The sequence below is a fragment of the Watersipora subatra genome, chromosome 9 (assembly GCF_963576615.1).
Source record: "Watersipora subatra chromosome 9, tzWatSuba1.1, whole genome shotgun sequence".
NCBI classification, from domain to species: Eukaryota; Metazoa; Bryozoa; class Gymnolaemata; order Cheilostomatida; family Watersiporidae; genus Watersipora; species Watersipora subatra.
Window position 1 is genome coordinate 36238366 of NC_088716.1, and position 20672 is coordinate 36259037.

At 37.3% G+C, this 20672-nt stretch overlaps 1 protein-coding gene across 2 annotated transcripts in view; it reads left to right on the forward strand.

Annotated features, from left to right (window-relative positions):
* Positions 1 to 1016: 1016 nt before the first annotated feature.
* LOC137403671 (uncharacterized) overlaps positions 1017 to 20672 on the forward strand; it is a 40792-nt gene continuing 21136 nt past the window's right edge. The window contains exon 1 of one of the 2 annotated variants that reach the window (XM_068089668.1): positions 1017 to 1216. The gene's annotated coding sequence lies outside the window, so the exon portion shown is untranslated. The remainder of the gene's footprint in view (positions 1217 to 20672) is intronic. The other variant, XM_068089667.1, reaches the window with a different exon arrangement.

Sequence of the window (20672 nt, forward strand, 5' to 3'; positions counted from 1 at the left end):
AAACCAATTTAATAAACATATTCATGCTACAAAGATATTTGTTTCTTTTACAATCACAGCGTTTCATCACCTCTGATTCATGTTAAATTCATACATCACACCCGCCAATGGATTCTATTCCAAGTCACTACTCAAATGTGTAATTTATGTGGCATAACTAACTCTTGTATTATCTTGTTCCCATGATGCTCATCTGACTAAAAAATCCCTTCATTACACACTCGAGTCACTCTTAACAAGGACAGACAACTTCAAAACTAATCAAAGTAAGTTTCTTTACTTTTTTTGTTAATACAAGTTTATATTTTAAACTTGTATGTAAACTAAATTAACTAAGGTTGGCATGAATACTATAAATTTGCTGTACTGCAAGGCGAATAATATGAACCTTCAAGAACATAACGCTAATATATTAAAGTGAAGAACACAGGCTTCCTTTTTAAACTCCATCAGTTCTTTTCTTACGAACTGCTAGAACTTCTCACACCAGCTTGTTAATCAGCATGGGCCTTAGGCCTGCATCGATACTAACATCACAAAAGAAGATGAAGAATAAATAAAGACTAACACATGATATTAAGCACAGACAACTTGATGATTGTACTTGTTGATTGCTAATAATACTGATGTTTTACTTTTAAATTTATTGAGTGATATGCATTCTATAGCTAAAATTATGGAGTGACGAATATACAAGCTTTGCCATGCAGTTCGCACAACTTCAATTACTCAACAGCTATTATGTCAATTTGCTTTTTATTGTTATATGTTTATGCACTAATTTGTTTGAGCAACCCACTGTTTATTCCTTGCCTGGTTTTGTTATTGTTATAGTAGAGCGTATATCTTCGTCGATATGATAATTGGCCATAATTAATCTTGCTCGTTATACATGGGCAAATCAAAAATGAAGGCTTTGCATGATATTGGAAGTTGTCCTTTCCTTTGCTAAATAGAAGCCGAACACATTTAAAATCGTTTAAGGTATCGTGATGAAAACTTCCGGACGTGTGATTGGAAGGCATATAGCCGTTATAAAGCATGAGCAAATAGTGCAACTGCTGGAACATTAATTTGCAAAGATACCTATGCGCTGTAGTAGAATATTCAATAATATGAGAACGCTTTCTTGAATGGTTAGTTAAGGTTGCCAAGAGTTTTGAGGATAAGCTTTTAAGTTCAAATCACTTGCATTCTGTGATGGGGGAGGGCTCTAGTTAGTATTTTTCTTTTGCTCTTTTTTGTTTACTATATTTCTATCCGTTTCTTTAGCACTGCTCGTTAAGTGTTTGTTATATGCTTGTACTTTAGGTTTGCTTGTACTCACAGTTTTCTTCGCTTTTTTCTTACACTTCTCCGTTATGTTGATCGATCCTGTTTAGTAAAGATTTTTCTTGTTTTCTTAAGCTCGTCAATGCAGCTGTTAAGATTTTTTTTGTTTAATTCCTGAATCACTATAAATGTTTTGTTTTTGTCTAGAAGCCTTGCTTGTTCACAACTAGTAAAATATGTCTCTATCATAAGTTAACATATGTAGCATTTTCTGTTGAAAGGGATCATTAGTAATTCCATGACAATAGTAGAAAGTATTTGCTAGTATCTATAGGCTTTGCATTCTATACTGGCATGAAGTGCGGTAAACTGCACTGCATCATTTAAATTTGCATGAGGTTGATGAAACTCTACCCACGCAGACCTGCCAACCCAAGTGTGGGTCAATGCGTGAGATTTGGTTTTGGGGCAATTGATGTATCAATGATAGTATATATAAAATTGTGGAAATTGGGGCAAAAATCTCATGCATTTCTCACGCGTTTTCATTTTTTATTTGGGGTGATTGCGTGAGTCTCACGCCAAATGCGTGAGAGTTGGCAGGCATGTACCCATGTTCTTGGAATGCTGTGTTTTTCTACACACCTTGTATCACCAAACTTCAGCCCTAGTTTTTATGACTAGGTAAACCCGTACCATTCTTGAGATAGTCTGGCTACCTTAGATGCTGGGTACATTCTCATGAAGCTTTTCAGACATATTTTTTAACATATTTAACAGCTTAACCCATTCAGTATTACTTAGTTATCAGTTGACTGCCCCCAAGCCTAATTAGTTTTTCAGTAGCCTTATAATTAAAATGGAGCTGCACGAAATTGAGTATAATTTGAGTAATTTTTAAATTAATCTAGATTTGTTTTTTGCAGCTTAAAGGAAACATTCCAGGCTACAATTTGATATAAATATCTGTGTACCTTTACAAATTCTACTAACCACAATTTCTAGTACTTCCGTGAAAAGTCTTTGATTAAAGTGAATGTTTATGTTTCATTGCAGCTCACAAGCAGATTTTTGGTACTGGCATTGTTGTACCATGTTAGATTGATAGGAGTCTTTATCAGCAGCAAATAAATAAAAAATTTCTCAATTCCAAGCAATAGAACAGGTGTTACGAGCTTTTAACCAACACTACGTCACAACACTACCAAACACCACGTGTTTATTCTTGTTCCTTTATAGCAGGGGTCAGGAACATTTTTGACTGAGAGAGCCAAAAACCCACATATTTCAAAATTTAATTCTAGGAGAGCCGTATGTATAGTTTGAACCTCGAAAACATAAAATTGAAAAGGAAGACCAACAAACTCGGTATGTTTGAGCAATTTTAGATTATAAGAAAACTGGATCAATTTTGAACAAAAATGTTCAGAGAACAATGTTTTTAGTCATATTTTGGTTTGAAGGGTTTACTTTTTGATCTAAAAAATGACTCGTGCGGTCTCTGTGCGGCCTGCGCAGAGCGGAGTACGAAAAGCACTAAAAACCCTTTGCTGTGCGCGCCACATCAAAAGGTTGCAAATGAAAACATATTTCTATTAAATGGATGTTATTTTTTATTTTGTATATTGTTACTGTAATTTCAGCATTATTTGTATTATTATGTTAATTAAATTAACAGCCAAATTACGGATTATTTTTCCACTGGTTTATCAAAGAGCCAGATGCAATCGTCAATAGAGCCACAAATGGCTCGAGAGCCATAGTTTCCCTACCCTTGCTTTATAGCCTTGCCTTTGCCTGTAGCCTTTGGAGGGGCCATGACAGTAAAATAAAGTTGTTGCACTCTGAGAAAACATTCAGAAACCAGAAACAAGCTACGAACAAAATTCCCAACTTTATCTAGATACGTTTTTATTTCAGATTTTTCGTTTGTTTAGTATTGCAAAAATGATCGTTTTTATTTCTCAAAACGGCTGATTTTTTTGTTGCTAACAGAAACTAATCTATTGTAGTTTATTGTTGGAAAAACAATTAAACAAAAAAAGGCTTAAAGATAACCAGAAATCGATTTATAAACAAAATTGTTCGCGTGGCGACATAATAGTCGCTCTGCCCATTAGTGTCAGTATCACAAAACAACAATTATGTCGCAAAAGAGTTAATTAAAATGTTATCATGTGTAGCATAAAAAATCCATATCTTACAGTGTTAGAATATAATTTGTTTGAAATTCATAACAAAAATTTCAGTTTTTTTTCGTTTTTTGTCCGGTTTAATTCTATACAGTGACACGTAAAACTTATCCTTTTCCATGAGAAAGTTCTCAGTTTTTTCTTAACATCACTTTCATTGCTATTTTCTTCACCTGAGCTGATTACCACATCTAATTAACTTAAAAAGTTTGCCATCGTCCAGATAAACTTTTTCAAAAACGGCAATCAACCAATTTTCAGAACAGTTTAAATCCATCGCGTAATTTTTTATTCAAAAATCTATTGTCCAATTACATATTGGGTACCAAAATGATGTCCAGGCTCTTAAATTTCGTTTGGTGAATTAATAAAACCGATGTAGCTTGTAGCGATTTAATGTTATGGTTCGCTAATGACTGGAACAAGTCGGATAGTAGAGGGTTGGATTGCACTGATGTGTTTGATGTAATAATATAGTATGTCGTTTGCAGTGCTAGTGACCTCTTTATTTTTACCAGTGTCCACGGATTACGTATAATAGTAGCAAGCAAAACACACCGTGAAATCTAAAAGAAATGATAATACTATTAAGATACTGAACTAGATATAATAATATTGGCTGAAACAATAGTACTAAAAACAGTGGCTGAAACAATGCAAGTGTTAAAAAAAACAGATTAGATGAACACATGTAAACATACACAAGGCACACATGTAAAATTATAGTAGACACAAAGAAAAGTACAATAGTTAATTATTTACATTGTGACTCCATTATAACTTGCTCATGGTTTGAAAAGTTGTCAAGCTGTAGTATATATAATATTGTATTTGTAGTTTATATAATTTACACTTCTAACTTGACCTGTAGCTAAAAGAGCTTTGACAGCAAATCTCAATTTATTACACATCTCCGTACACAAAAAAGGCAAAAAGCTAATGTATGGAATTCTCTCCAATTGGTTGTTGGGATGGCAGCATCAAAAAACTGGCAAACTAGAGCCCAGGTCAGCTGTCATCAGCCAGCCCAGCAGGTGTCCACAAACAGGATGTCAGCGATGGAAAAAGTGGTATAAAAAGTGAATATGCTATGTTGATTTTCTGGTTGCTTTTTATGTGATATACTGTTATTGTGGTTATTGTATGTGTGTCACTGCAGAATAATTGCATGCTTTGGACAAGCCTTTGAGCTAGTTTAATATGGATTCTTTACACTCCCACCTTAATTCTTGCTAAGAATTAAGTAGGTGGTAGCGCGCTATATTTGTATATTTCATAAGTTTGAGTATTATACTATGAATGCGATCTAATACTATTTCTACACTGCTTGTAATCCACATGCAGTGGACACTGGTTATGGGTGAGTCTTAAGCTTCTTTGCGTAGAAGCAAGACTAGTTTTTGTACTGGTCTCTCCAGTACACTGGCAGGAGCTATTTCTACCCCTTTCTTGTCAATCCATCGGTTAGCCAATCTCAGTTTGGCTTTCCTGACTAGGCCGTCTTGGCTTGCCAGGGGTTCCTCCAATACTGCAGTGCACCACTCGTTACGAGGAAGATGATCTTCAACCAGCAACACTATATTTCCTTGAGATAGGTTCTCCTTTTTTGTCTCTCACCGTTGTCTCCTTGTGATGTTAGTAAGATATTGTGTCTTCCATTGCTTCCAGAACTCTTCTCCAAACTGCTGTACACGACGCCACATTTTCCGCCCATAGATCTCCGAGCCTTCAAAGACGCCAGGTGGAGATGGAATGCTCTGTCCCTTCATGGTTACCAAATGGTTTGGTGTCAGAACAATTCGTTGTGGGTTGTGGAGGTCATCTATTGCTAGTGGTCGGCTGTTGACTACCGCCATGGCTTCATACAGTGCTGTATGCAGGCCTGCACTGTTTAGTCTTCCATTATATTGTCCGGCAGTCATGCCATTTAGGACAGCTCTTACATTTCATATCTGCCGCTCCCAGACGCCGCCAGCATGGCTTGCATTTGGTACATTAAATTCAAAGTTAATCTGTGCTTGTTGGAAATAGAGGCCTAGGTAGGATTTGGAGTCCAACTTTTCTAACTCTTTTGCAAATTCGTTGCTAGCTCCGACAAAATTTGTCCCATTGTCGCATCTGATGGTCTTGACTGGGCCACGAATACAGATGAAGCATCTTAGAGCATTGATTAGGGCGTCTGCTGACAGGTCATCTAGCGTTTCTATGTGGATGGCTCATGAGTAAAGGCATGTTAGTATGAGCCCATACTTTTTAAGCTCGGTTCTTTTGTCCTTGATGTGAAAAGGACCAAAACAGTCCATGCCTATGTGAGAGAATGGAGGCGCTGGATCTACTCTCTCTCGTGGGAGGTCAGCCATGAGCTGTTCAATTGGTCTGCCTCTTAACCTTCTGCAAGTCACACATTGGTTTATCATGCTTCTCACCAATCTGCTTACTCCCACTATCTAATGGCCAGCTCCTCGAATGGCAGCCAGTGTAAAGGTTTTGCCTTGGTGGTGTGTCTTGTTTTGATGATATCGTGCAAAAAGTGTGGACACGTGATTCTTAGATGACAATATTATAGGATGTCTTTCGTCATAGCTTAGTGCTACTGAGTGTTTTGCTCATCCGCCCGCCTACACGAAGTATATCCTTGCTGTCGAGAAACGGTTGTAGCTTGGATATAGCATTTTTCCTGCTCACCGCTTGGCCATTTTTATGGCATGCATTTCATCTGAGAAATGTGCTTGCTGTACTTGCTTAATAATTTGTGTGGATGCTTCCTCTATGTCCTACAAGTTTGGTTTCTTTGTAGGCCCTTAGCTTTGGCAAGACTCGGTAGGTTTGCAATGGCTCTCCTCAAACTAATCCATGTGTCAAACTTGTTATTTCGTTCTGGAAATGGAGATGAAGATACAGTGGAAGTCTTGAGAATACTTACTTTCTTTAGCTCAGGGTCTTTTGAGTCCAATTCGGTGGAAAAGTCATGCATAGCTTCTGTTGCGATCAGCTCTTTGGTTGTGATGAATTGGGGACCAGTAAACCACATTGTTTGTGGTAACTTATGACACATGAAACCTCTTGAGGCAATATCGGCCAGATTAAGGTTATCAGGTACATGCCTCCACTGTGCCACCTCTGTGCACTCCAGGATTTCATGAATTCTATTAGCTACAAAGACTTGGAACCTTTTGCTGTGGTTGCTGATGTACCCTAGCACGATTTTGGAGTTTGTCCAAAAGTATTCACCATCAATGTGCATGTTGAGTTCTGTACGTAGCATTTTAGCAAGTTTAGTTGCAGCAACAGCTCCTAGAAGTTCCAGTCTTAGGATGGTTACTTGTTGTTTGGAAGGGATAACCTTTGATTTTCCTGCTAAGAGCGCCGTGTGCACATTCCCTTGGTCATCAATAAGCTTGATATAAGAAGCTGCTTCGATGCCGTGATCGCTGGCATCGGAGAAGTGATGGAGCTCTGTTCTTACGGTTTCTCCAAAGCTAGCGGGTTTCAGACATCTCGGAATTTGGATCTGGTCTAGGAATGCAAGTTCGGCAACCCACTTGAGTCATAGTTCTTTAGTTCTTCGTTGATATCGTCTTCCCACCCAACATTCAGCTTTCTGGAGAATGTTTTTGCCTAGTAAAATAAAGGGACAGAGAAATCCCAATGGGTCGAACAGTTGACTTACAACTGAAAGTATTCCTCATTTTGTCTGTGGTTCCTCCTTGATGTTGTTAATGAACTTGAAAGTGTCTCCACTCATTGCCCATTAGAGTCCTAGCATTCTCTGCTCTAGTAGTTTATCCGGGAGTAAGTCAACATCTTGCACTGACCTCTCAGTTTCTGGCACTTGCTGAAGCACCTCTGCATTGTTTGATGAAAACTAGTGCAGACGAAGGTTGCCCTTGCTACATATAGCTCTTGCATCGTGTATCAAGCTAATGGCCTGTTCTACTGTTTCTACGGAAGTTAATCCGTCATCAACATAAAAGTCTTTTTTTATGAACTCTGCAGCACTTGAGGATATCTTACTATAGTCACTAGCTAGTTTTCTCAGACCATATGTGGCTGCGCCAGGCGAGGAGGTGGCCCCAAACAAATGCACCTTCATTCTATATTTCTTGGTGATATTGTGTTCTGGCTATAGAAAACGTAGGTACTCTCGATCGTTTTCACACACAAAGAAGTTATAAAACATCTTTTGAATGTCACATGAGATAGCAATGCTCTCCTTTCTGAATCTACACAAGATGCCTGCCAGATTGTTTATCATATCTGGCCCTTGCAGCAGATGATCATTTAGTGATGTATCCTGGTATCTAGCCTTGCAATCAAAAACTACTCTCAACTTTCCTTTTTGAGGGTGTGTGACTTCGAAATGGGGTATGTACCAGATTTCACCTTCTTTGGCTAAATCAGGTTCTGGAACAGCTTCAGCAAGATTGCTCTGAATGAGTTCTTCCATGGAGGATGAATATTCTGCTTTGAGATTTGCATCACGCGTGAATTTCTTAGATAGAACATGAATTCGCTTTTCAGCTTGTGGCAGATTATTTGGTAGAGATGGCCTTGCTCTGAATGGGAGGGGCATCTGATAAGAGCCGGTACTTGTTCGTGTCGTTTCTGTCTGCATAGTGTGTATGAATTGAATGTCATCCTGTGACATGGCTAATTCATTGCTGTGATCATTGTAGTCAACAAAACTGCAGAATGCGAAGGTCCTGTAAGTCTTGATGCTGGTTTGAGACTTGCTCTCAATATCTGCTCCAAAAACCATCCAACCGAGGCAGGATCTCTGAGCATATAGCATGTTATTGCCACCACCAATAGATTCCAAGGGCAATGTTGCTTGTGGAGAATTGGCTCCGATAAGGACCCCTATGGGAATATCCATTGGTGGGGGTAATTCCTTAGCTACTGAATGCAGGTGAGGTTGGTGAAGGACATTTTTGCTGTTAGCAACTTTACCGGTAGAGAATGGTATGTCCCTCCATTCAAAAGCTGAGGTCAAGCTTGTAGATCCTTCGTAATATCCACGTAACCTTAGCCCAGTAAATTGCTTAATGAGCACTGTTTCCACACCTATCATTGTTTCGATGTCTACTTTTTCTATTGTATGCTCTGGTAGAAGGGTGTCTGCTATGCTCTTTGTTATGTAGGAGCTGTCTGAAACTGAATCCATAATGGCATAAACGAAAACTTCCTTTGCTGGGTTTGAGATTGTTGAGACATATACAGGTAGCCCCATATTAAAAACTTTTGTTTGTTTGTCGGTTCTGGTGTTTTTGTTAGCAGATCTTGTAGTTTCTTGGTTTCGATCGCTTGGTGGGCTGAAGGTTGAAGATTGCTTTGTTTTTTTTTCTGTTGTTAGTGGGTCTACATAGCTGTCCTGTGAATTGTCCCAATCTTCTTTCCGTTTATGTAGACAGATTGGGTGGTGAGGTTTTATATACTTTTTGCATGACTCCTTGTCATGGCAGCTTTTCGCGCTGTGGCCTGGCCTTAAACATGCATAGCATAAAGAATTGCTATGAACAAATTCCTTTCTTTTGTTGTATGGTAGATGTTCTAAATTGTGGCAGTGTGCGGTGACATGTGCTTCATAACAGTATAGACACGCTCCGCTTTCACTTTTGCTAACTTCTTGCTTAGACTCGTCTCTTGTATTTAGTGTCTGAATCTTTCCAGCACATTCACTTTCTTGTTCTTTTGTTTTAGAGCTGAATGAGGTGCTGTAACTGCTTTTTTGCATTATAGGGAGTGCTTGTCTTTCTGCTTCTTCAGACACGTAATTGACAAACTCACAGAATGGGGGTAGTACCCTTCTTTTTTTGCCTGATACACCTTGTCTCCCCATTTTCGCTTTGCCCAGTCCAGTAGCTTACTTGCCAGATGACTGTTTATATTGGGGTCATTCAGTATGGACAGGCCCTACATTGATCACATGCCGCTCTTACAATGGTTCAGATAGTCTGCATATTCCTGCAGTTTTTGATAGTTCTCGGTGGGAATCTTAGACCAGTTGAAAAGCTTCTCTCGCATGGTCTTGGCAACCTCATATCTGTTCCCGAAGCGCTTAGAAAGTTTTTGGCGGGCATCAACATATGATGCATTTGTTCTAATGAGAAAGTATCCATTTATGCTCTCTTTGGCTTTTCCTCCAACATACTTTTTCAAGTACCCGAGTTTTTCGGTAGGTTCTTCTATACCCTGAGTTTCCAGGTAGCTGTCGAGGTCGCTCTCCCAATCAGCAGTCTATGGGATCCCCTTTGAATATTTCAGGTTCTATTTCTGTTCGTTTTGTCTGTTTGATAGATTATCTAAGACAATGAGCTAGTTGTTTGATTGATGTCTCATTTTCAACAAAAGATGGGGATGCATGTGATGGTACTGGCGTGGTTAATTTTAGGTCTATGTGGTCAGTTTTATCATATGTACCTGCACTCATGAGGGGGAATGGCTCTATTGTTTTGTTTTGTAAATTACGCAGACTAGCAATAATTGTATTTGTTGCATTGTTGGAGGGTGGTAAGCCGAAGGCTATTGGTTGATCTTGCATAGTAGAGGTTTCACGTTGTATGATTGGGCTATTAAAAATTGGTTGAGTTACATGTATACGTGCATTGTCTGTATTCCTACGGGACCTAGGTTGCGGTATGGGTGTTTGTCTTGCAATAGACCTTTCTCGTGTAGGCTCATTTACTGCTTGAGGTTGATTTGGATTTAGCAATGATGGGATTGGCAATTGTGGATTGTTCTGGTTGTTGCGTCCTGTTATTGCGTTTTCTGTCGCAGCATTTATAGATTGATGAGGAGCTTCGTGTTGGGTTCTACGCTGTTGCATGTATTCTGTAAATGCACGCATTTCTTCTTCAATTTGTTTTTTGACTGCTAATCCTTCTTCCATCTGTTGTAGTCGCTGTTCTTCCTGTCTCTCTCTCTCTCGCAATTTCTGCCCATTGTAATTCTTCTTCCTGCTGCTGTCTCATAATTTCTGCTTGAGTAAACTCGTCAATTCTATACTGCAGTTTTTGTTTTGCTAAACCAACATCATGGATATACTGTTCAAAATGCACTTGGATATTGCCCTCAACACCACCTTCAGATAGCTGTGCTAATTTTGCATAATCAGTTGTAACTGCTTCTGCAGTGTTATCTAGTACAATTAAAGAATGACTCAATGTATCAAGTGTTACACTGTCATCATTGGCCATTTTTGTAAGCTTATCATTGCCTCTTATTTCTCTATTGATTCTTTGGTACAAACTATATGCTAACTCAGCCTTCTGGCTTTCTTTGCCAATAAATGATTGCTTGGCTATTCTTGAACTTTTATCTCTAACAACAGTGTCTTCTACTATTGGCCGGTCAGCATGTTGATCGCTTGAAATATTTCTATCAGCATTGTTTTCTGAAATATCAAGTGCAGCTGGTGTGGTTTGATGCTCACTGACCACAGAGTTTTCTGTTTCTGTTATATTTGCACTGATTTCTGGTTGTTCAATTTGTGTTTCAGTTGTATGGAGTTCTGAATTCATAGTTTGTTTTTCAGAATGTTGATCATTATTACTATCTGCCATTGTTTATTTGCTGTTTACACATACAATGGAATGTTTTTATTATGAATTATTTGAGTGACTGTTACATGTATAGGTAATTAAAGTACCATCAAAACAGCACTGCAACCACATGAAAAGAATTCCACGAGGACTGATCTTTTCTTTTTAAGTTATGTGTTTAAAGTTTTCAAATTGAAACTTGCTGCCTTCACTCTTTAGATTTCAAAAGCTGTAAATGAAAAAGATAAAAAGACACTAACTACAGGCAATTATATACTACGAAGTCAACAAAATAAACTGCATGCATGAATGCAGCACTACACACAACTATCGTTAGAGTTAACAAATTAATAAACTTAGACTTATCTACTTTGGTGTCTTGGCATCCTCAGCTTAGCTTACACTGCAGATCACTTTGGTTGTATATAGCCTACTCGTATCGTGATAGCAAAATATCTGAACTGTCCAAATGTAGGTGTGTGTACTTATTTAGTTTACTTTCCCTCGTACTGTTAGTGATGTGGGATATGGCTAGCTGTCTGTTGTAGTGTAGCTATATTGTTCTTTGGACAGGCCTCAAATATGGCTAGCTGTATGTAGTGTAGATGTATTGTTCTATGGACAGGCCTCAAATATGGCTAGCTGTCTGTAGTGTAGATATATTGTTCTATGGACAGGCCTTAAATGTGGCTAGCTGTCTGTAGTTTAGATATATTAATCCATATTCCTATTGTTCTGAGAGTAAAGATTTCACTGTAGCGATTTAATGTTATGGTTCGCTAATGACCGGAGCAATTCGGATAGTAGAGGGTTGGATTGCACTGATGTGTTTGATGTAATAATATAGTATGTCGTTTGCAGTGCTAGTGATCTCTTTATTTTTACCAGTGTCGCGGATTATGTATAATAGTAGCAAGCAAAACACACCGTGAAATCTAAAAGAAATGATAATAATATTGAGATACTGAACTAGATATAATAATATTGGCTGAAACAATAGTACTAAAAACAGTGGCTGAAACAATGCAATAGTGCTAAAAAAAATTAGATGAACACATGTAAACATACACAAGGCACACGTGTAAAATTATAGTAGACACAAAGAAAAGTACAATAGTTAATTATTTACCTTGTGACTCCATTATAACTTGCTCATAGTTTGAAAAGTTGTTAAGCTGTAGTATATATAATATTGTATTTGTAGTTTATATAATTTACACTTCTAACTTGACCTGTAGCTAAAAGAGCTTTGACAGCAAATCTCAATTTATTACACATCTCCGTACACAAAAAAGGCAAAAAGCTAATGTATGGAATTCTCTCCAATTGGTTGTTAGGATGGCAGCATCAAAAAACTGGCCAACTAGAGCCCAGGTCAGCTGTCATCAGCCAGCCCAGCAGGTGTCCACAAACAGGATGTCAGCGATGGAAAAAGTGGTATAAAAAGTGAATATGCTATGTTGACTTTCTGGTTGCTTTTTATGTAATATACTGTTATTGTGGTTATTGTATGTGTGTCACTGCAAAATAATTGCATGCTTTGGACAAGCCTTTGAACTAGTTTAATATGGATTCTTTACATAGCTAAAAGGCTGAGCAATAGTGTGACTCAAAATTTATCCTGAAACATTCGGGATCAGGCCCCAAGAGAACAGAGCTCATCGCGAAATATTTGGGAACAGGCTTGAAAGGGTTAACATATTTTTTATTTTCTGTAACACTCCTTAGCTTAGTTATTATATTTTTCGTCAGTTTTCTGTCTGAACTGTGTGGAAAAGATGTGGTAGTTATATGTCATGTATTTTACATCTCACAACCTGCGCTTTATGAATTCACCTATAAAGCATATAAAATTTTTTAAAGTGGATCTGTTTTGTAGTAAGGCCATCGAGCCTCACCCCTTGTGGTTAGAATTTTCAAATGTTTCATGTAAATGATAATAGACTAGTATGACTAATTGAAGTGTATAACCTGAAACACTAGTGTTATGCACTGCGACAAACTATTTTCTACACAGTGCAATTTTGGTTGTAGCTTCAAATAGGAGTTTTGCCTCGATGGAAAGGAATCTACTGAACCTTTCTCTAAATATTTTGTTTGTCTAGCAACAGTGCTTTTAGTGCTTCTTTTTGTATGATGTAACTCTGGACTGTTGATGCTATGTTGTCTTATCTGATGGTGGTTTATCGTGACAGTCGGGCGGGGTCAGCATAAAGTACAATACATATAGAAAGCTGTTTGCTAACAGTGCATATCAAACATAAACAGAAAAAAGTATTGAAGAATTAAGATACTTTTTAATGAGAACTATCACCTATTTTAGCCAATGAATTAAGTCTGGTGGTAATACTGTATATTGGCAATTCTCAAAATCGATTTGAGGTCTTTATCATTTATCGCATTCATTGTACTTCCTGCCACCAAACAGTGCCCTATTATTACTTAATTTGCGAACATGGCCAGATCTAGCTTTAATGCATCCAGTCGTATCAAATACATCGCTTTTAGCAGGGAGGTGGTTTGACAGCTATCAACCTGGCATGTCAGTGCCCGTCGACCTTGATCGATCCTCAGCTTCTACACATTAGGGGTCATGAGCAACAAAACATAAAATCTCATCAATAAGCTTTAGTCACAACTGCAGGGTAGTGATCATGCTTGCATATCGCATAATGCTTTGCAATGTCAGGCCAATGAGATGAAAGCAAGGTTTTTATACCATTTGTCCGACCTGCGTTCAATCTGATAATATTTCATCATCTGAGCAGCCAAGTTTACTCTACCCATGTGTTTATTGTAATCCAAAATTGTAGTCCACTTTCTGATAGGGAGGTCATTGTGTGTTATTATTGTGTGCGATTGTCAATAATGTGGAGACCGCTTAGAATTCACAAGAACTTGTTGCGAAAGATGTTGTTTAAGCGAGTGATGACTATCTTTGGATCCACACTCTAGTATGGATTAAGGGTTGGCTTACATACAATCTCAGCGATCATGACCAACTCGAAGCCAAGTCATCCCCATTGATTGGCACCAAATCAGTCTCCACCAGCATCGTTGTTATGCCTGGTTCAAGAATGGCTTGTAAATGTTGAAAACAGTAGAGTTGACTGCCGTTCTCATTTTCAATCCTCGAGCTAGAAACAGCATTAGCTGGTGGTGTTGCAGTTGGTTCTTCTGCCAATTACATGCCCCTGTAGAACAAAACAAATATGGGTCATGATCTCAGAAAGTGGGGTCAAGTTGGAAATTATCAAAGTTTAGATAGTTGCTCAGCTTGACAAAAAAATTTACGGATTTCCATAAAGATTTTTATTTCTAGCAACCATTATTAAATTTAGCTGTAATTCCAAAAATACATTGGTTCTTAGACAGAATTTTATGCTGAATCTAAATATTCAAATTAGAAAGTTTCAATCATTTTATGTTTATAGATAATATTAGCTACAAGTTGATAACCAAATTTTGTTGATTGCAAAAATTTGATTTATTATTGCACAAGAATATAGTAGCATGTACATAAAAATACCTTTCACCTTATAGGCAATACAATGAAACTTAATTGTAAATCCAAATAGTTAAATTAAAATCTTTCCATTAGTAATGATCCATATTAGTAATGATCCATATTAGTAGTGATCCATATTAGTAATGATCCATATTAGTAATTATCCATATTAGTAATGATCCATATTAGTAATGATCCATATTAGTAATTATCTATACCGAGTCAAAATCAAAAGACAAAATATGTTGCTCGTTATGGCTACTTCACTGTTATTTTTTCTTCAGTCGTCTGTCCAGCACAGATCTGACATGAGTTTACAGCAGTGTACTCTAGGAAGCAGCGACTTCTGCAGTCATTTAAAACTAGAGATGAGGACTTTCAAAGATTCAGCATTAGAACTTGCCGCACAATATTGGCTGTAGACAAATTTTTAGTTATGCGTGAAGGCAACACTTCTGTAGCTTCTCTGGATATTCTATTCAATCTACTAGGTAGCACTAAACCACGCTGTTGCATAAAATTTTTCATGAATGCTTGAAAACATACGGACTGTTCATAAGTGATATTTGTTTTGCTTCCACAATTTAGCTTCCTTTGAATAATTGACTGAACTGTCTTGTAGTGATTTACAATCTTGTCCAGTGTGTTGACGCATATAGTGTGCATATATGCAAACCCAAGTCTGCATACTGGCTTACTATGGTGTTTATATTCAGTTCTAGCTTTTTCTCTTAGTGGATTTCTACGTCTCCTTGTAAAAACTGTGTGCTTCCTAGCATGAAATCCGCATTCATTCTTTGCTAAGATAACAACATCCAACTCAGTACTGGATAGCTCAGAGCAAGCATATTTGTAGAAACTGATTTCATTGTTCTCAAATTGAGTTACACATACCCCTAGGGCTTCTTGAACCCAATTTACAGGAACATTTACAAAAAAGAAAGTGGTTAGGAAAGTCGAATTTTTCTTTACGAGCGTTAAGTTAGCTTTGGTGAATGAAATTTCCTAATGCAGTCTGAACTCTAACGACTTCTTGCTCTTCTAACTGTGCAATTATTTCTTCATAATCATCTTTGGCATCAATTGAACATGAAAATCATCTACATCAAAACCTTCCTCTTCATCAGATTATTCTGCATCAATCAAATTGCCAAAGTATTCTTCGAAAGTATCATTTCTTTATTATCAGTTGTGTCAATGAAAAAGAACGCTCATTTGACCTATGCGGCGCCATGTTTGATTTTTTCCGGTCTGCATAGCAACCGTTTCATGAGACAAATTCAGACTGTTTTAAGCTTCTTCTAATTAAGCAGAGTTCAGATTTTGAAAGAGCATACTTGATTGGCCTAAATAAATGTAACTTTAAAAATACAACAAATGCATGTGGCATTGAGTTTACTGACTTGCTATCGCTATTACGCAAATTTAATACATGTGACTTAACCCCACTTACCGAGATCGCGACCCATATATCAAAACTTGTATTTCTATACAGTGGAACCTCAACTTGTGAAATTAATTCATGCCAGAAGCAGTTTTGTAAGTAGAAAGTTTCGTACGTAGAAATCTATTTTATCCTATATGTGGGCCCAGCGCCTTTACTAGCTGCAGTGCTACTGCGCATGGGTCTCATCGTGCTTTAATAAGTAGGAACTAAGCTTTTATTTATTTTGTTTTTATTTGATCAGTTTTATAACCGCATCTTTATTTTGCTTAATGTTATATTTCTACTAATTGATGAAATAAAACACACGCACACATGTAAATTCCCAAATCCATTTCAAGCCTCCGCACGACTTGAACATATTATTGGTAGAAGTTATAAATACATGTAATGGTTAAAATCTGTAACAAACACATGTTAGAATTCTATTTCTTCAAAGTGAATAAAAAAGTACACATAAAAAAGCAGAAAGAACAAAAATATAACAAATGAAAACTACAAATGGTATATTTTTTGTTTGTTTACCTTTGGCATTAGATGCCTAGATGAAGAGGCTAAGTAAAGATAGTGGAGAGGGGATGATGGTCAAACGAGGTGGGTGTTGCATGTTGTCTTGGTTTTATTTTACTCAGAATAACTTTTTTAAGAACGTAAATATAAAGACGTATCTGCTTCAGCACGAACTGAAAACTATGTAATCGTGCAGAAAACACATGACTCAAATTGCTAGAAACCAAAGTTTTCCTACTCCTATATGTGATATATTGCAGCTCCAAATTTACAACTTTGGAGGAGGTAGCCAGTAATTGACAGTTAAGAGAAAATTTAATGGACAAAAATAAACGTAAGCATCAAATTCAAAACATACGCAGTAAATTTAAAATGAACACAAACAGTAAAATTTAAAGTTTTTTGTTTTTGCGTCTTCATTTTTTGTTTTTCCAACGAATAAAACAAACAGGCCAAAATACAAGGCTTTTCGGTCTTTCATATCTAGAAACATTCTGTAACAACTAACAAAATTCTGTATGTAGTCTTTCGTAAGTAAAGGTTCTACAGTACTAACTTTTATGAAAGTGTAATAGATGTAGTTTTGCTAGATGCTAATGTCTTAAGTCTGGAGCTGTGGCTCACTGGTCTATTTCAACATATGTATTTCGTGAAACCAATATAATGGGTAAAGGTATACTGATTAGTGGAATATTACTACATGAGTTAAACAAACGGAAAGTGTAGAAAGCATCATGTTGAAACATAACGTGAAGAAACAACTGACCAATAGTAAAGAATAGCAAAATATGACATATTATGTATAACAAATGTGTTTAACTGAACTTGTGCCTCCGTAATCACATTACTAGCATAGAGGAAGGTGGGGTAAGTAGGGCCACTTTTTGGATTTTTCTAGACTGAGCTTACAATATTATCTTTTTGTCTATTGAGTTGTTCTTAGAAGGTAGTTAAATATGTTGCTTTCTTCATTATAGGCACTTATGCCTTCTTGCTTTGACTAATTACCAGCAAATCATTATTTTGTGAGACCTGCTTACTGGCACAACTTACCCCATGGCCGGGGGGAGTAGTGCCATGGCTGATTTGATTTGGGGTAAGTAGTGCCAGTAGATTTTTTTAATAAAAACAAAGTTCTATGTTACGAGTTGATTTATTTCACTAGCCAATGAAATAAAATATGCAACAAGCTTTTTACAGTGTAAAATGCTACACTTTACTATGATAATATTTGACAATGAAATGTAATGCCTATCTGATTACTATATTAACACAAATTGTCTTTATTCAATGTAGAAATTCTTCAAATCCATGCTAAGCATGACTTTACCAGCTGCTCTCTTAGTGCCTGACACTGCTATAGCATTACCAAGCAGCAGAACAACATCAGGAAATGTAACAACATCCGTGTCATCCTTAAGAAATATAAACGATGCTGTCAATCCTTTAACCTTTCGCAGGAACTTGACCTCAAAACTCTCTTTCATGAGCGCTGACTTGACCAGCATACAATTTTGTTGAGTTTTGTTTGGCGATGGACTTAATCAGAACATAAGACCCAACTTTCATTTGTTGGGACTCTTCTAAAATCTGGTTCAGAAAACTCTTCATCAGCACTTTCTGAATCCGACTCCAAGACTGCCACACTTATATCTTCATCAGAAGATGAATCTGGGATAGAACCTTTTTTAGGCTTGCGTGCTTTTCCCCATTGTTGTCTTGCCCTTCTTCTTAGTCATTTTTTCTGCTTGTTCATTTTCTAAGCATAACTTTTCAGGAGTGTCAGTAATAATTGCTGACTTGATCTTGCGTCTATTTGATCTTGGCTTCTGAGTGGCTTTAGGCAGTGGCAGAAGCGGGCTTGGGTGACTTCTGTGGTTGGTAAGGACAAACTAAAACTTGGGGATGACAATTGGCCAGACACTAGTTGTTGATGACTGATTTCTGCATTATCAGCATCCATTTTTTTATTACCAACACCTGCAGTAGTGGCTAATAAGTTGGTCTCCATCAGGTTGACAAGTTGAGGTGGAAGGTTGTGGTGGGCATGACTAAATGTTTATGGAAGGATTGGTCGCAATTGATAGTGGCTGCTCTGAAGATGTGTCTGAACAGCACAAGTTCCTGTCTCATCAGGCATTGGCTGGTCAGTGATATTTGCAGGAGCAAAGTCATGATCTTCAAAGATTTGAGAGCAGAGAGGGGAGATACCAGTAGATCTGAAGCCAGAAGTTATGTTTACTTGTGTCATGCTTTTCATGAAAGCTTGCGTAGACAATTTTCCAACTTCATAAATTGACACACGTTTGCCAGGATTGACTTGCATCCAATCATCCATGGCTCAGTTATAATAGGTTTTCATTGGGCCATAAACCGACCTATCAAGAGGTTGTAGCCTGTGAGAAGTGTGGGGTGGCAGTCAGTAAATGGATGCCATTCTCTTTGCAGATATCGACAGTTGTTAAGGAAATTTTTGATGAATGATTATCACGTATGAGAAGCACAAGGTGATCTTTAGAGCAGCGAGTGTTTTTGATAAAGAATGGCAAAAACTCGTCTGAAAATAGACCAAAGTTCATATAACCCGACTGAGCTGATACTCTTTTTGCGCCAGGAGCAGCACCATGCATGAAACAATGTTTCATATGTACCCGTGGAAATACATAAAGCGGTGGCAAGTGATTCCCAATAGCATTCACCGGGCAATATATGGTTGTGAGCTCACCACGGTCCTGTGAGGTCGTTGTTCCTACTAGACATTTCCCAGTGGCAGACATAACTTTACCAGGGTTTTGTATGGTAGTTATTCCGGTTTCATCAATGTTGTATATGTCTTTTGCTTCAAAGCTTGGTCTAAAAATGTGCAAGATGCCAACCTTCAATGAAACTGTACAGCAGAAACATGGAAACTTTCAAACACAGAGCTAAAATAATGAAAAATCAAACGCAAAGCTAAAATAACTAAAATTGAGGTGCCTAGCGGCTGCAGCTAGCTAAATACAAAATGTTAATTCCTTCGACTCATAATTTTTGATATATAATATGGAGGTTAACATACCTAAGCATTATGTCAGAGAGCTTGGTAAAAAATCCATCCACAGCTCCTCTATTAAAAGCTCTTTCCTTGCCAGTGAAGTGGCTTCAGGTTGTCGAAGAGAAAGGCGGTGTCTTTTCATAAATGCATATAGCCATTCAATACCTGAAATATAACAAATTTAGTCGAATTTGAGGTGAAAAAGTAAGTGGCATTGATTCATAAGCCTAATTATACTGTGTTGATAATTGTTAGACAGAGTTATGTTCCATTTAGTGTATAGTAGTTTGTAGTATCAAATGCACGGCCAATGTATGCTTATCTGCCATTCCATCAGTGGTCCAGTTGGATGGAACTTTGATGTTGTTGGCCTTTGCATAGTCATGTGCCAGTGTTCGAGCTCGCTCAGTGTTTAGATCATAAAAACAATTGTCCATGTCCTTGATATGATCTGCCAATCCGCTCTCTTTTGTATCAGTACATATGCGATGTATATCTGTACATTTGGCATAGCTTTTCTTTTGGTTGGTGATGTACCTGGCCAGTGCCATTCTATTCACTTGATGAGTTATGGCTGGATTTTTTATACTAGACCTGCCATATTTCACTAGCTGGACCTGCCATATTTCACTAGCTGAGCAGCACTTTTTAGTTGATCTTCATTAATATCAGCTCGGTTGGTCTTTTTTTGTAGATTCGTGGCATTATAACTATGATGAGTGAGGAAGAATTTTATATAGTATCTGTAAAAAAAACATGTTACGTTATGTTTAGCTATAAAATATTGTAAAATATAGTATATTTTAACAAGCTAACTCATTATTACCAAAATAAAATGTATGGAGTAAGTAGTGCCATGGCACAATTTACTTCATATTTTGTGGCACCACTTACTCTAAGCGCCCATTTTGAGTAAAAGTAGTAATTTCTGTGAAAGAAGTTGCACTACATTTAACTACTCATCAGCAAATCAATCCTAAAAATAGCCTATATTTATAATGCTAAAAACATTAAACACAACGGTAGTCATTAGCAAGTAAATATTTGCCAAAGTACCCAATACAAAAATACATTTTGACCAAAAACTCAAAAAAAGTACAAATATCTGATTTACTATTTGCAGCAGGAAGTTCAGAAAAGGTCCACAATGCCCAGCTTGTTGAACTCTGTC